Source organism: Macaca fascicularis, chromosome 9 (genome assembly GCF_037993035.2).
Source record: "Macaca fascicularis isolate 582-1 chromosome 9, T2T-MFA8v1.1".
Classification (NCBI taxonomy): Eukaryota; Metazoa; Chordata; class Mammalia; order Primates; family Cercopithecidae; genus Macaca; species Macaca fascicularis.
Window position 1 is genome coordinate 9033119 of NC_088383.1, and position 13761 is coordinate 9046879.

Consider the following 13761-nt stretch of genomic DNA (forward strand, 5'->3'; position numbering starts at 1 on the left):
ATTATAGCACAGTTAAATTATAGCTGTATGACATTAGTCATAAATGGCTCCAGGGCCAGACAGTGGGCTTGTGTAACCTTTGAGGGTGCACTTTACAAGTAGGTTTTGAGGAATAAATACAAAGTAGAGTAGGTTTTGAAGAGTAAATATCGGATACCTCAGCTTTAAGAAGTACCCTAGACATGCTTCTGGCCCACGGTGAGGGCAGCTCTCTGGATGACTCAGAAACCTTTACCTTGTAAAGGGCCACGGTGAGGCATAGATGTTTGATATAAAATGTAAAACTTTGGTGTATTAGTCCATTCTCACATTGCTATAAAGAAATACCTGAGACTACGTAATTTATAAAGAAGAAGGTTTTATTGGCTCCTGGCTCCACGGGCTGTACAGGAAGCATGATGGCTTCTGCCTCAGGAAAATTCCAATCATGGTGGAAGGTGAAGGGAGAGCAGGCACTTCCCATGGCCAGAACAGCAAGAGAGAGAGGGATGAGGTGCCACACACTTCTAAACAACCAGATCCCATGAGAATTCACTATCACGAGAACAGCACCAGTGAGATGGGGCTAAACCATTCCTGACAAATCCTACCCCATGATCCAATTACCTCCCACCAGGCTCCATCTCCAACACCTCCAACACTGGGGATCACAATTTGAGATGAAATTTGGGTGGGGACACAGATTCAAACCATTGGATTTGGTAACTTCTTCTGTGAGAACAGCCACTCTATACTCTTATCACTGGACATCTGTGACTTCAGACCAATCAAACCATAAGCACATCCAACCAATCAGAACCCAGGAGATCCCTGATGCCCACCACGGGGTCACTCAGAAGGTTGTTTATGCAACCATCAGAGTACAGTAAGCAGATTGTAGAGCACTGATGTGGCCCTGTGTCAACAACGCATCTTAGTGCTTATCAGCACTTTCAAGCATCTCCGGCTTTCTTCTGCTGTGTTATTAGTAGTCCATCTTGTCCCCACCTTGTTAGTGTTCCATTGCCTTGATTTTTTCCTACCATGTAAACTTCAGGACAATGTGTCTAAGCCAAAGGGGCTATCCACATGGTAAAAGCGATTGATCACTAATTAATCGTAATAAAAATATTGTGCCTATTTAAAAAAATGTAAGTGGAATTTATTTAAGAATTTGAGTGCTGCAGTGTTTCCAGTTTCAAGATGGCCGCCTGAACTGTTTAGTGAAACTTCTTCCACCTTTCTCCATCCCTCTAGGTGTTTTTTTTTTTTTTTTTTTTCTGAACCTGGATGTGACGTATTAAAGGACCCGACGGAAATAGAATCGAAGGCATTCTAAAATGGCTGACCTTACACTGAAGGATGCGCACAGCGTCGGCTGCACCAGGCCTCAATATCTGGTGGAGAAGATCATTCGAATGTGAATCTATGAGTTCAAGTACTGGACAGAGGAGTGCTTTGGACTTATGGCTGAACTTGTAGTCAATAAAGTCATGGAGTTAATGTGTGTGGGTGGCGTCTATAGTGGCAACATAAAACCAACACCTTTCTGTGTTTAATCTTGAAGATGCTTCAAGTTCAATCCGAGAAAGGTATCATTGTAGAGTTTATCAAAAATGAAGATTTCAAGTATGTTCGCGTGTTGGGGGCACTTTACATGAGGCTGACGGGCACTGCAATTGATTGCTACAAGTACTTGCAGCCTTTGTACAATGACTATCGAAAAGTCAAGAGCCAGAACCAAAATGGGGGTTTGAAATGATGCATGTAGGTGAGTTTATGGATGAACTAGTGCTCAGTGAGAGAGTCCGTGGTATCATTCTGCCCTGGCTACAGAAACGCTAGGTATTGGAGGAAGCTGAGCAACTGGAGCCTCGAGTTAGTGCTCTCGAAGAGGACATGGACAGCGTGGAGTCCAGTGAAGAGGAAGAAGAGGAGGATGAGAAGTCGGAAAGAGTGCCATCACCTGATCACCGCCGGAGAAGCTACGGAGACTTGGACAGCCCCGTCACTCTCCCACACTGTGCTACAGAAGGAGCAGAAGTCTGTCTCCCAGAAGGCGGAATCGATCTCCCAAAAGGAGAAGCCTCTTCCCCCGCCAAGAAAGGCATCGGAGCAAGAGTCCCAGACGTCACCACAGCAGATTCTGAGATAGGCGGCACAGATCCCGTTCCAAGTCCCCAGGTTCTCACCACAGTCACAGATACAGGAGCCACTCAAAGTCTCCCGAAAAGTCTAAGAAGAGTCACAAGAAGAGCTGGAGAGGGAATGAGTAATGGACTCAGTTTGGTTTTAGTCCACATAGGCTCCTGTGGGTATGAGGATGTCTATGTGGAAGGATTAAGATCTCCCCAGGCAGCTATATTTTAGTTTTTTCATATCACGTTTCTCAACCTTTATTTTCAATGAAGGAGGTGCTGAGTTTTGTATCTCTTTTTAATCATAATCAACAACAGTTTCTGACCCAACTAATTTTGACCGTATTCAAACTTATGAGGGTAGAAAGGATCTGAAGGTTGGGGATATGAATGACAAGGATAGGATGTGGCCACCTGATGACCCTTTCCCTTTTTATTAAACCAGACACACCTGTAAAAGAAAAAAAAAGAATTTGAAAAGGGCAAAAACCTAATTAGGTTATGCACAAAGGGTAAAGACAGGCGTCTTGAAGAATGCAGTTTCTCTCCTGTAGGCTTTTGCCTGGGGCCTTGCCACCTCTTGATCTGCTTGTGTGGTGTTTTCTTTTCTCCTTAATCTCCAAAGGATGCATCTTCATGCTCTGGACAGGACAGGAAAGGGGCCAGCAGTAGGGTGAATGTTGGAGAAAGCCAGAAAGGGGAAGGGGAGTTCTTTCAAGTCAACACAGGATGGGCTTACACACAATGGAAATGAAGCTCCCCACTGCCACTAACAAGATTATTTCTCACCGTGTTTAACCACCAAAGGGGTCTATGCAAAAGCTGGTATTGATGCAGTTCTGAGTGGGTTCTGCTTTCATTGACATGACTTCCATGCTTTTCCAAATACTACATCTTTCTTTTTCTTCCTGGATCCAGGGTTAGCCATCAGGATGCGAGTGTGTGGGCAACCTTAATATTTCTCAAAGTGACAAGTCTTTCTTTCCCTCCTTTCCTTCCTTCCTTCCTTCCTTCCTTCCTTTCTTTCTTTCTTTCTTTCTTTCTTTCTTTCTTTCTTTCTTTCTTTCTTTCTTTCTTTCTTTCTTTCTTTCTTTCGTTCGTTCGTTCTTTCTTTCTCCTTCCTTCCTTCCTTCCTTCCTTCCTTCCTTCCTTCCTTCCTTCCTTCCTTCCTTCCTTTCTTTCTTTCTTTCTTTCTTTCTTTCTTTCTTTCTCTCTCTCTCTCTCTCTTTCTCTCTCTCTCTTTCTTTCTTTCTTTCTTTCCTCTCTCTCTTCTTCTTCTCTTATCTTTCTCTCTTTTTTTTCTCTTTCTCTTTTTTTTTGAGAGATGGAGTCTTGCTCTGTTGCTAGGTTAGAGTGCAGTGGCGCAATGTCAGTTCACTGCAATCTCTGCCTCCCAGGTTCTGCCTCAGTTTCCCAAGTAGCTGGGACTACAGGTGGATGCCACCATGCCCAGTTAATTTTTGTATTTTTAGTAGAGACGGGGTTTCACCATGTTGGCCAGATGGTCTCGATCTCTTGACCTTGTGATCTGCCTGCCACGGCCTCCCAAAGAGCTGGGATTACAAGCATAAACCACCATGCCCGGTCTCTGTTTCTGACGTAGAAGCAGTGGAGTTGCTGGTGAGGAGAACACAAAGGTAGATCAAAAACATTGACACTTGCCTATTGGTTTTTCAATATTACCCACCTTTTCTTTTTTGAAAAATAATGGACTTAGATGTTTTCTTGGGGGTCTCTATGAGTTTTTCTCTTTACAGATTCACCAATGAGAGCTTATGAACACACTCAAGTGTGTCCAGTTTTCTCCTACCATGTTATTAACAGTCCATCTCTTCCTCACCTCTGTTACTGTTTCATTGCCTTGATTTTTTTGGTCCAACTTAAACTCCAGGACAAGCCAAAGGGGTTATCCAAAGGTCTCTGTTTTACTACCTTTTTTGTTTCTTTGTTTTTTAAAGGATTATCCTCGCAATCAACCAACAAACCAATTGCCTGAACCAATGGGAGGTAAGTGCCAAGTGGCACAAAGAGAGCAGAATATTCCAAAGGCTCCCGTGTACCTGCAAATCTGGTGGCCGGATATGATAAGTAAGTGCTTCTTTGTTTGTTAGCCTTCCAGAGAGAGCTGTCCCCACAGCAGTCATTGGGAGTGTACCTGAGAGGATTTTAAGTAAATACCACCATGAGGCCAATGTGTGCGAACTGTCAATTTGTATTTCTATAATGTGTGATTGTGCTGAAGCAGGCATCATGAATCATTCAGGATTACCCTTATGGAGAGCCTCTAATTCTGCCTGGAGGATTAGGGAAACAGGGTTCAAATGCCATTCATCAGCCCTGTCTTTCAGGGAGCACTAGTAAAGTCATCCTGTGCCTGACCTACAGTTGAAGCACTCAATTTCCAAGTCTCAGAGAAAGGTCACCTAAAGGTAATGGAATATTTTTGTCAAGGTAGTGCAGTCCTGCTCCCTCAGCTGGCTTGAGAAAATACTCTCTGGGACAGAAGATGAGGAGGAGGGGAGACTCTTAGGGAGAAGAGAGACAATGGTTCATTGCTCTGGGCATTTCTGAAAAAGGTCTTCCTGAATCATAGGTATTAATGCTGCTTTTAAGGGTATTCCTACTGAAATGCAATGTTAAAATCTTCTCAAAGGAGAGTACATTCACCATCAAGTGGATGCTAAACAGACGAATAGGAGACGTTTTTTCAACAAGTAGTTTGCAATTCCCTTCCTTTTGTGTCTTCTCGGCTCAGGCCTTTGGACAGTATCTGTATCTTTTTGGTGCTTGGCAACCTTAATTATTCTGTTAATCACTCTGGGTGTTTGTTTGATTTGATTTATATTTAAATACTGAAGCAACTTTTACAGAACAGTGGACATTATGGAATCATTAAGAATGAGAATAAGAAGTTCAATGTGAAGAATGTATATACCCAAAGGAATATAAATCATTCTATTATAAAGACACATGCACAGATGTGTTCATTGCAGCATGATTCACAATAGCAAACTAAATGCCAATCAGTGATAGACTGGATAAAAAAATGTGGTACATATATACCATGGAATACTATGCAGCCATAAAAAAGAATGAGATTACGTCCTCTGCAGAAACATGGATGAAACTGGTGGCCATTATTCTTAGCAAACTAATGCAGAAACAGAAAACCCAATATTGCATGTTTTCCCTTATAAGTGGGAGCTAAATGGTGAGAACACACGGACACATAGAGGGGCCTAAATGATGAGAGGAGCTAAATGATGAGAACACATGGACACACACTAGGGCCTGTTGGAGAGTAGAAGGTGGAAGGAAGGAGAGGATCAGGAAAAATAACTAATGGGTACTAGGCTTAATACCTGTGTGATGAAATACTCTGTACAACAAACCTCCATGACAAAAGTTTACCTAACAAACCTGTACTTGTACCCCTGAACTTAAACTAAAACTTAAAAAAATGAATGAAATAAGGTCAGGAGATCAAGACCATCCTGGCTAACACGGTGAAACTCCGTCTCTACTAAAAAATACAAAAAACTAGCCAGGCGAGGTGGTGAGCGCCTGTAGTCCCAGCTACTGGGGAGGCTGAGGCAGGAGAATGGCGTGAACCTGGGAGGCGGAGCTTGCAGTGAGCTGAGATTCGGCCACTGCACTCCAGCCTGGGCGACAGAGCGAGACTCCGTCTCAAAAAAAAAAAAAAAAAAAAAAAAAAAAGAAATAGCGTAGGTTTGGGATTTTAATATTTGCTGTTGGCTTCAGTGACTTGCACCAACTATTTTGTAATTGTTGTGAAGATATTTTCATCATGGCAGACAGCTTTTGGCACAGTGGATCACTCCTGGACATGCTTTTACTCTTGGCCTCTGGCATGGCGTCCTGCTCTGGCTCTCCTCCTATCCCATCTCCCTGGCTTCTTCATGTTGGAATGCCCTAAGCCTCTTCTCTTGGGCCCCTTCTGGTCTCTCTCTCTCTGTCTCTTTTTTTTTTTTGAGGTGGAGTCTTGCTTTGTCACCCAGGCTAGGGTGCAACAGTGTGATCTCGGCTCACTGAAACCTCCACTTCCCGAGTTCATGCCTCAGCCTTCCCGTGATTCTCATGCCTCAGCCTCCCGAGTAGCTGGGATTACAGGCACCCACCACCATACCTGGCTAATTTTTGTATTTTTAGTAGAGACAGGGTTTCACCATCTTGGCCAGGGTCTCAAACTCCTGACCTCAAGTGATCCGTCCACCTCAGCCTCCCAAAGTGCTGGGATTATAGGTGTGAGCCACTGCACTCAGCCCCTTATGTTCTCTATCCATACTTGTGCATTAGTGATTCATCTTGCCATATGCACTTAAGCATCATCTAGACACTGGTGACTCCAAAATTTACGATTCCAGACTGGACCTTTCTTTTGAACTCTAAACTCATATTTTGACCTGCTTCCTCAATATTCCCACTTGGGTTTTCAAATTTAACCTGTCTAAAACTGACAGCCAAATGATCACCTCTCCAAACCTACTCCCACTACAGCTTTCCCCGTCTCAGCTCATGGAAATGCTACTATTTTCATTTCCTGACCAAAATTCATTTATAACCCTAGCACAGATCTGTCTCACGAACTCCACACTCATACATTCAGTTGCCACCTCGACTTCTCTACCTGAGTGTCTTACAATTATCACAAACTTCTATCCAAGGCTAACTCCTCCAAGCACACCCCAGCTGTGGCCCCCCTCATGGCTCCTTGGTGGATGCTAATTTTACCTTTGTGTAGGTCAAAAATCATGGAGTTATCCTTGACTTTTTTCTTTCTTCCACATCCACATTCAAACTGTCAGCAGATCCTGTTGACTAAGCCTTCAGAGCTTATATACTCCTTTATTGCTTCTCACTCCTCCTCCCTGCTTCTCACCATATCACCTTTCTCATGGTAGTGCCTATCGTGTTTTTTGTTTTTGTTTTTTTGAGGATATTTCAGGACACATGGAAATTATGTAAAATTTATTTTATTTACTAGACAGGGTCTCGCTCTGTTGCCCAGGCTGGAGTGCAGTGGCATGATCTTGGCTCACTGCAACCTCTGCCTCCCAGGCACAAATTATTCTCCTGAGTAGCTAGGACTACAGGTGTGTGCCACCGCGCCTGACTGATTTTTGTATTTTTTGTAGAGATGGGGTTTCGTCATGTTGCCCAGACTGGTCTCAAACTCTTGGGCTCAAGCGATCTGCCAGCCTCAGCCTCCCAAAGTATTGGGATTACAGGCATGCGCCACTGTGCCCAGCTGATATTTCAAAGATCTTTATTTTTAGTCTTTTCACTCTTGATGGTGTCTTCTGATGAACTGAAGTTCTTCACTGCAGTGTGGTTGAATTTAACAACTGTATTTTTTATGGTTTGTTTTTATATGTCGTGTTTTAAAAAGTATTGTTTATCTTGAGGTCATTAAGATATTTGCCTATTTTTCCTTTTATGAGTTGTATTGTTTTGCCTTATAAATTTAGATATTTTTATCAACCTGGAATTGGCATTTGTGTATAGTATATTTCTTAATTTCCAAATACCCAAGAGTTTTCTGGTTAACTTTCCATTTTTGACTTGTAGCTTAATTACATTGTGGTGAGATAATGCAAATCTCTATGATAATCTTTGAAACTTGTTGAAACTTGTTTTATAGTTCAGCATATGGTCAATCTGTGCACAAGTTTGCAAAGAACATGTATTCCATGGTAACTGGGTGAAGCATCCTACATGTGTCTATTAGGTAAGACTTATTGATTATGTTGTTCAAAACTTTCTTATTCATTCTTATTTTTATGTGCTAGATATGTCAGTTATTGAATGAGTTATTGAATGAGTTGTGTGAAAAATCTTTCACTATGATTCTGGATTGTCTTTTCTTATAATTTTGTCAGTTTTTGCATTATGTATTTTAAGACTGTGCTATGAGGTACAAACAGATATGCAATTGTTATATCTTCTTTGTGACTTTATTTTCTCATATTTATGAAGAGATCTTTTAAAAATTTAATGGTTGAGATTAATATATCTTATACCATATATTTTGCTTTTGGCCAATACTTAAATACATTTTCTTTTCCATCCCTTTATTTTTCACCTCTCTATATCTTGTTTTAGATGTGCTGTTTGCAAATGGCTTATTGTCAAATTTAATTTCATTTTATCTGCTTGTATTAGTCTGTTCTCATGCTGCTAATAAAGACATATCAGAGACAGGGTAATTTATAAAGGAAAGAGGTTTAATTGACTCACAGTTCCACATGGCTGGGAGGCCTCACAATCATGGTGGAAGGCAAAGGGGAAGCAAGACATGTCTTACATGGCAGCAGACAAGACAGCTTGTGTAGGTGAACTCCCATTTATAAACCCATCAGATCTCATGAGACTTATTCAGTGCCACGGGAACAGTATGGGGGAAATTGGTGCCATGATTCAATTATCTCCACCTGGCCCTGCCCTTGACACATGGGGGTTATTACAATTCAAGGTGAGATTTGAGTGGGGACACAGAGCCAAATCATATCACTGGTATACCAATCTTTGCCTTTTAATGAGAAGCATTTTGTCTAAGAATTATAAATGTAATTGCCCATGTATATGTATTTAAATCTTTTATAGTATTTTTTATTTTCTATTTGTCCCTTCTTTCTCTTATTTCTTGCCTTTTTTCTCATTCTATTTTTTTCCTCCACTTGGAATTTGTGTATGTTATTTCCATTTTGTCACTAGCCTAGAAATTAAGAAGTGCTTATTAGTTTAACAATGCCTAAGTTAAATGATATCTTCATTTTCCTCTCAGAGATACAAGAACCTTAGAATACAGCAACTGCAATTATATTTCTCCTAATTTATCTGATATCATTGTCTTGTATTTTAATTCTATTTTTTATACCTCTCAGGACATTTTAATTGCCTGATGTCGTCTTAGTTTTGATTTCCCACATTATAATATAGTCCATCTTGAAGCTTAGAGATTCTTTCTTATAGTCTGGAATTACTTTTCTTTTTCCTGAAGTACAATCTTTAGATTTTTTTTTTTTTTTTTGTGGGGTCTGTTGGTGGCAAACTGTCTGGTTTTGCATGTCTGAAAATGTGCTTGTTTTGTCCTCATTCTTGGATGATATTTTTGCTGGGTATAGAATTCTAATTTGATAGTCTTTTTCTTTTTCCCCAGCACATCAAGGATGTAATTTCAATGTCTTCTCTTGCTGCAGTTGAGAAGCTAGCTGTTGCTTTGTCACTCCCTTGAGGATTATCTATCATTTCTTTTTGGCTACCTTAAAAATCTTTTTTCTTTGATATTTTGCATATTCACTATGATATGTGTAGCTGTGGAATTATTTTTATGTATCTTGCTTTAGATTCACTTGTCTTCTTAAATTGGAGTGATGTCTTTTATCAGTTCTGCAAAGTTCTTCTCAATTATCTCTTTTAAATATTGTGTCTTCAACATTACTTTTCTTTCTTCCTCTAGAACTCTGATTAGACCCTAAAAATTGGGAACATTATTAGTCCTCTGTCTTATCTCCATCTTTCTTATTCTCTCTTGTCTCTGTAACTTTATCTCTCTTGTTTCAGTCTGAATAATTTCTTCAGAATCATCTTTCAGTTCATTAATTCTTTCTTCACGTGTGTCTACTCTGTTCTTATACCTGTCTTTTGATTTAATCTTAACTATTCTTATTTTTATTTCTAACAGGTTTATTTAATTATTCAAATCTGTGTAATAATTCTTTATACATTTTTAGGCCCTCCAAATATTTTCAATTTTGTCCTTTCTTAATTAGACATAGTAAACTTAATTATTTAATATTCTGCTTCTGATAATTGCAATATCTGAAAACTTCCATGATCTTTGTCTTCTGACTGCTGTGCCTTCTGTTTCTCCATCAAGTGTTTAGTGACCGTTTCCCTCTGAGCTGCTCATGATCCATGGAATCTTATTTTTGGTAATTCTTTGATGTGGAGGGTGAAGGAGAGTCTCTTCAGAGAGTATTTATATATGCTTACTGTACTTTATTGATCTTGGGATTACTTTAAATACATTCTCAATATGAGATATTTAAAAAAAATTATTCCTCTCTCTCTATCTCAATATTTAGATACAATAAATTCAAACTACAAATCCACATTGGGGCTAGCCTGTCACAAGAACTCAGGGTCTGGTGTTCCCATTCTTCCTAGCCTCTGCTCTGGAGGAAAGGTTGTTATCCCCCCTTGTAGACCTTTAGGGGGAATTTATTTCCAGCTCATTGTTACAATGAGAGTATAACCCTCTGAGTTTTAATCTGTAGATAAGAAAGTGTCCACCTCGGGCAGGTCCTGGCCTTCATCTCCCATATCTTTTACCCCACACAGATTTGCCGCTCATTGATTCTTTTAAGGAGATGACATTTCTTTTCATGCAGAATTTTAGTTGTTTTCAGCAAGGGGGTCGTTTGAGGAGACCAGTACATCATGTTTCCAGTGTGTACGCATTTCATTTTTAAATAGTGGCAATTATAGGACATAATACCTCTCCCAGAGCTTTTACTCTCTTATTTCAAAAATACTTATTAGCATATCTGTCCCACTCTATACATATATATATATATATATAAAACTTTATATATGTGTGTGTATATATATATGGAGGTAACTTTATATATGTATGTACTATGTGTGTGTGTGTGTGTGTAATTTTTGCCCTGGATACAATGAGATGTGATTCTATAGATTTCAACACCTAGTAAGTACCTTTGAAGAGTTCAGTTCTGAAAATAATTTATCGATACTTAGTCCTTGCAAGTAACGTGCTGTACTTGTGACTGGGGTGTGCTGAAGAGAGATGAATGGCATCATTCCTGCCCTCTGGAAGCTCCAAATCTAGTATTGGAGATAGGCATTACAACTTTTTAAAAAGTTTTATTTTTACAGACAGGGTCTTACTCGATTGCCCAGGCTGGGGTGCAGTGGTGTGACCACAGCTCATTGCAGCCTTGAACTCTAAGGCTCAAGTAATCCTCCTGCCTCAGCCTCCCACGTAGCTGGGACTACACTCATGGGCCACCACACCCAGGTAATTAAGAATTTTTTTTTAGAGATTGGATCTTGCTATGTTGCCCAGATTGGTCTCAAACTCCTGGGCTCAAGCAATCCTCCTGTCCCAGCCTCCCAAAGTGCCGAGATTACAGGCACAAGCCACTGTGCCCAGCCAACATTAACTTTTATACTGAAGAACCCAGTGGTAAATGCTGTAGAGGAGGATGTACGACAAAGAACGGCAAGATTATAGGTGTGGAACAGACTGGGTGGGGGCAGGAGTGAGGGCATTTATGAGAGAGGTTGTAGCTGTTTGAGCAAAGACATGGAAATGGGAAGATGCAGGACATGCTGGGAAAATGCTGAGTGTCCTGAGTGGGTGAACCAGAGTATAGGTGTGTATGCTCGTGGCCATGTGTGTGAGCATGTGGGCAGCAACTGTGATGCTGAGGGGATGGTGATGGGCATCACAGTAAAAAGAAAGGCTAGAAAGGAGTGTATTAGCCACAGTTCTCGGGAAGCAGAACTTGGAGAATGTGTGTGTGAGTGTGAGTGTGTGTGTGAGTGTGTGTGTCAGTGTGTGTGTTGGTTCAAGTGATTGTGGATGTCTTGTGAGTCCAAAATCTGATGAGGGAGGTCTGCAAACTGGAGACTGAGGGAAGAGCTGTCATTTGAGCATGAAGGCTGTCTGCTAGAAAACCAGGGAGAGCTCCTGCTGCAGATGCAGTCTGAAGGTGTCTGTGGAGAAGCTCCTCTTGCTTGAGCAAGTTCAGTCTTTTTGTTCTATTCTGGTCTTCAACTGATAAGATGAGGCCCACCCACATTACAGAGGGTGATCTGCTTTAATCAAAGTCCACTGATTAAACTATTTTTAGTTTTAACTATTAATCTCCCTCCAAAACACCCTCCCAGAAACATCCAGAATATTATTTGGCTGAATATCCAGGCACCATGGCCAGGTGAAGTGGACACATAAGATGAATTGTCATAGGTAGGTTGTAGCAAAACTGTAGAAGAGTTTAAATGCCATTATGAAGAGATGGGATCCTCTCCTCTATTCAGTTGAAAGATGGAAGTATTTTGAGTAGGACGATAACCCAGATAAATGTACCAAGGGTGGGCAGGAGGGCAGAGAAAAATACTCCAAAGAGTGAGACATTGTCCTTGGGAAAGGATGGAATGGATTCTGTCTACTATTAGTTTTGGGTCTGTGGATGAATGATTTCATTCCTAGAGTTTGTTTTGTCATTTGAAAAATGAGAACAAAAACAAGCTGAATGTGGTAGTGCACGTCTATAGTCCCAGCTACTTGGGAGCTGATGCAGGAGGATTGTTTGAGTCTGGGAAATCGAGGCTGTAGTCAGCTATGATCATGCTACTATACTCCAGTCTGGGTGACAGAGCAAGACCCCATCTCTAAAACAAGCAACAAACAAACAAAACAAAATGAGAACAAAACCGGGTTTTTCTTCACAGCGTTGTGAACACCTTATTGAACAATGTATGCTCACTGCCTGCCTGTGCCTTCCCGCTCCGATGAGCTAGCAGATGTGGATTGAGAATGACTCTGTAGTAGACAGCCTTCAAGGTGGCCCCCAGGGGCCCCTGCTGCCCATTGTATCAGGCCTGGTCTGCAAGACCGACAGTGTTTGGCAGAAGTAATGTGCCACTTCTGAGGTTAGGTTATAAAAGACTTGGACTTCTACCTTGAGCATTCTCCACTCATTGCCTCTCCATCCCTCTTGGATCCCTGGCTTCTGGGGAAGCAGGCTGCCACTCTAGGGAGAGGCCTTGGTGGGAAGACACTAAGGCCTCAAACCAACAGCCAGAGAGGAACTTAGAGCCAATGCCATGTGGGGGAGCTTGGAAGACACTGTTGAATTGTCACATAACGGTGTCCTGGTTGACTGCTTGATTCCACTTTCATGAGTGACCCAGATTAGCCACTTCTGGATTCTAGACCCACAGAGAAAATGTTCCTTGAGAGAAAAATGTTTGCTGTTTTAAGCTGCTAAGTCTTGGTAATTCATTATGCATCAGTGGATTGCTAGTAGAATGCCAGCCTGCAATTTTGGAATATGCGAGGTGCAAGGAGGGAGCAGGGTCTTAGCACTTTATACTTTTCCAGGTAGAGCTGGTGCATCTCGGGGCACAGGGGAAAAGCGGCTTCAGATGGGGTGGAGCTTATGAGAAGAGAAATCTGGAAAGAAAAAGAGGAGAGTTAGGGCATGAATATTCTCTGATGACCTTGAGAACATGTGTGTGTGATACCCGAGACAAGGCTAAGGAAGTAAGGCTGTGCCCTTGACATAGTGCAAAGGAATTAAGCGGTGGGCTCACGTGCACAGTGACCCTGGGCAGCACCCCCACCATGACATACATGCACACACACACATGCACACACATGCATGCACACGCGCATGCACACACATGCACACACACATGCACACACACACGCATACACTTTTTTTTTTTTGATGGAGTCTTGCTCTGTCACCCAGGCTGGAGTGCAGTGCTGTGATCTCCACTCACTGCGACAGCCACCTCCCAGGTTCAAGTGATTCTCCTACCTCAGCCTCCCAAGTAGCTGGGATTACGGGCATCCACCCTCATGCCC

At 41.6% G+C, this 13761-nt stretch overlaps 1 pseudogene; it reads left to right on the plus strand.

Annotated features, from left to right (window-relative positions):
- Positions 1 to 1287: 1287 nt before the first annotated feature.
- On the plus strand, positions 1288 to 2255 carry LOC107126453 (pre-mRNA-splicing factor 38A pseudogene; annotated as a pseudogene).
- The last annotated feature ends 11506 nt before the right edge of the window (positions 2256 to 13761 follow it).